This window comes from Petaurus breviceps, unplaced genomic scaffold (assembly GCF_028583685.1).
Source record: "Petaurus breviceps papuanus isolate PSGF00001 unplaced genomic scaffold, PetGlider_PUasm1.0 183, whole genome shotgun sequence".
In the NCBI taxonomy this organism is placed as follows: Eukaryota; Metazoa; Chordata; class Mammalia; order Diprotodontia; family Petauridae; genus Petaurus; species Petaurus breviceps.
In genome coordinates, this window is record NW_027185791.1 from 5,339,814 (window position 1) to 5,343,593 (window position 3,780).

General features: G+C 47.6%; 1 pseudogene; it reads left to right on the forward strand.

Annotated features, from left to right (window-relative positions):
• Window positions 1-300: 300 nt before the first annotated feature.
• Window positions 301-2,073, forward strand: LOC138160959 (splicing factor 1 pseudogene; annotated as a pseudogene).
• Window positions 2,074-3,780: the final 1,707 nt, after the last annotated feature.

Here is a 3,780-nt window from a genome sequence, read left to right on the forward strand (position 1 = left end):
ACCCAACCTTAGACACTTACTAGCTGTGTGACTCTGGGCAATTTATTTGCCTTAGTTTCCTCATCTGTAAAATGAGGTGGAGAAGAAAATGACAAACCACTCCAGTATATTTTCCAAGAAAACTCCAAATAGGGTCACAAATTTCATGACTGAAAATGACCAAACAACAAAATGTTCCTAACTGCTTCACATGAAACTTCATCAGTGTGCTTTGGGTAAAATAAAAGTAAGAAAATCTCTTTTAGCAGAAAGCAAATAAAAATATCTAACATTAAACTTGTTTTACAGTTGAACTTTTTAATTGTAATAAAATCAGATATGGGTCAGTGCCGCCGCAGAGAAGAAGGAGCTCCCTCCGCGGTGCGGTGCAGTCCATTCGGAGGAGGCTCGCCGCCCACGCCTCAGCCCCACGAAGGTTCTCGAAGCCCAGCCGCCGCCAGTGCCAGTCCCTGGGGGCGCCGTGGCGACTGGAGCGAACGCCGGCACCTGGATTTTCCAAACAAGAAGCAGAAGAGGAGCCGATGGACCCATAATACAATGGAGCAGAAGTCGGTGATTTTGGGCATGCCGACCGTCATCCCCCCGATTCACTCATATGAGGGCATGTCCCCTCTAACCCCGAGGACAGGTCCCCTTCCTCCGAGCCCATTTACAATAGCGAGGGAAAGAGACTCAACACAAGGGAGTTTCAGACCGGAAGAAGCTGGAGGAAGAAAGACACAACGTCATCACTGAGATGGTGGCACTCAACCTTGACTTAAAACCACCTGCAGATTACAAACCTCCAGCAACCCGGGTAAGGACAAGGTGATGACACCATAGGATGAATATCCAGAATCAACTTTGTGGGCCTTCTCCCTGGGCCCAGGGGCAACAACACCTGGAAGAATATTGAGGAGTGCAACGCCAAGATTATGATTGGGGGAAAGGCTCAGTGAAGGAAGGCAAGGTGGGGACAAGGATGGGCAGATGCTGCCAGGGGAAGACAAGCCCCTCCCATGCCCTGGTTACTGCCAACACCATGGAGAATATCATAATGGCAGTAGACTAGATCTGGAACATTCTGAAACAGGGCATTGAAACCCCAGAGGACCAGAACGACCTATGGAAGATGCAGCTTCGGGAGTTAGCCTGGCTGAATGGGACCCTCCGAGAGGATGCCAACAGGATTTGAAGACCATGGCAGAGCTCAGAGACCCGAAGCATCACAAATACCGTACTACTGACTGCACCAAATGTGGAGCGGCTGGCCACATTGCTTCAGACTGCAAATTCCAAAGGCCTGGTGACCCACAGTCCGCCCAGGACAAAGCCCGCATGGATAAGGAATACCTGTGCCTCATGGCAGAGTTGGGTGAAACTCCTGTCCCAGATTCTGCTGGCTCTGCCTCTGGGCCTGTTGTCACACCCCTGGCCAGCACGCCTCGACCTCTGCCCCTGCCAACGACCTGCTGCCCCTGCCAACGACCTGCTGCCCCTGCCCACAACCTGCCGCCGCCGTCTCTCCTGTCCACTACCCAGAGCCGCCCACCGTGGATGAACCCCGGACTCTCAGAGAATCGTCCATACTATGGGATGCATAGCGGAGGACCTTGCGGGCCTGGTGGCAGACCTCACAACTTTCCCCATCCACTGCCCAGCCTGACAGGTGGGCATGGCGGTCATCCTGTGTAGCACAACCGTAATGGGCCCCCACCCCCCTGGATGCAGCCACCCCCACCATCGATGAACCAGGGGCCCCACCCACCTGGGCACCATGGCCCTCCTCCAATGGATCAGTACCTGGGAAGTACGCCTGTGGGCTCTGGGGTCTATTGCCTACATCAAGGAAAAGGTATGATGCCGCCTCTGCCTATGGGCATGATGCCGCCACCACCGCCTCCCAGTGGGCAGTCCCCACCCCCTCCCTCTGGCTCTCTTCTCCTTTGGCAGCAGCAGCAGCATCAGCTTCCGCCTCCCCCGCAGCCCAGCAGCAGTATGGCTTCCAGTACCCCCTTGCCATGGCAGCAAAGATCCGTCCCCGCGGTGGTGGCCCACGCCAAGTGAGTGAGGACTCTCTGCGCCCTTTGGTGACCCTTCTGGGGAGACAACCTTAGCAGTGTCCCTGGTGTACAGGATGGTTCGGCAAAGCAGCCTGACATTTTTGTGGACGGAATCGGAACACTCTTGGCTCCATATCGTGAATTTTTTATTATTTTTTTTTCCTTCCTTTTCCTTTGTATTTCCTTTTCTCTTCCTTTCCTCAGACTCCGTCCAAGGAGATGCTGTCCCCGGTCTTCCGCTGCAATTAGCGCCCCCCCTTTCCTTCTTCCCAGGCCTCGATTGTTGGCTTTCTGTAGTGGAGGGAGCAAATGGAGATTTCGCTTATGGTGGGCTGGGTAGAAAAGGCATCAGGGGCCCAGCGGCAGGCTCCTTTCTTCGTGGCTTGTGGGGGTTTTTGAGAGAGAGCCTGAAGAAGTTGTGTCCAGCCCTGGCATTACACTCCTCAATATTCTTCAAGGTGTTACCCCTGGGCCCAATGAGAAGTCCCACAAAGTTGATTTCTGGATACTCATCCTGTGGTATCATTACCTTGTTGCTTATGCGGGTTGCTAGAGGTTTATAATCTGCAGGTGGTTTGAAGTCAGGGTTGAGTGCCACCATCTCAGTGATGAGGTTGTGTCTTTCTTCTGCCCCCTGCCCGCCCTTTGATCCCATTTGCTCCTCCTGCTGAAAGAGTCTGTCTTCAATTTATTTTAGTCCCAAATGTCTGAATGTTTTGTTGTGGGGGCATGAGGGTCCCCCTCTGCTCCCTCCCTCCCCCCTTCCCTCTTCATGGAGTGATTATGTGGACAATGATGTGTAAAGCCCTCTCTCCTCACCGCTTTCTCTGCAGAAATTTCTTTTGGCCTATTATTTAATGTACAATAAAACACGGCATTAAAGAAAATAAAATCAGATATGTACAGTGCTAGCATCTAAACCAATAAAATAATCAATTATTAAATCCACAATGACTTGAAGTTCAATTGCTACATTCAGCAAGTTTAAATCCATTCTTGCATATGATTTTTGAATCTTTATGTACTGACAATATTGCTGGCTGAAAAAACCTGCTAAAATGTTACTGCTGAATGGACAAGTCACTAATTATGCCAAATACAAAAAAGATAACTTCATATTTGAAGATTGCAATGTTTCAGACAATCATGGAGTAAAACAAAACAAAATTCATATAACAAACATCTGAGCATGTGGATACTTCATACCAGTGTTTAATATCTTAATACAAGTATATCAAAACCTTGCCATTTTAAAATTTAAGTTGCCAGTTTTGATTTATTAACATCAGGAAGTTATTACAACACTACAAATGTTGGGTGTGCTTAATTTGACTTAAGAGTTCATTAAATGCTCACACTAACCTTAAATATATAACTTCACACATATGGTGACATTTAACATTCAAGTTAAGCTATGATTGTTAAGACTGGTAAAGGCATGCCAAAATACTAGTTGAATTACTGTTTCATGCATACTTTGGTATGGTTATGGTTTTGCAGAGCCCAATAGCACCATTTAAAATTGTAAGCATAAACAAAAAACTTTTCAGTATAAAGTTCCCTACATTAGGTGAGATAAAATACAAAGCACATATGATGATCTAAATGGTCTTGTGGTCAATCTATTATTTTTTTTTCCCTTAAAGTAATTGTGAACTAATTTCTTTCTTCTGAGATATTATCATGAGAATCTTTATACCTAAACTATCTCTTCATTTTATTAGAAATTTACCCTCCC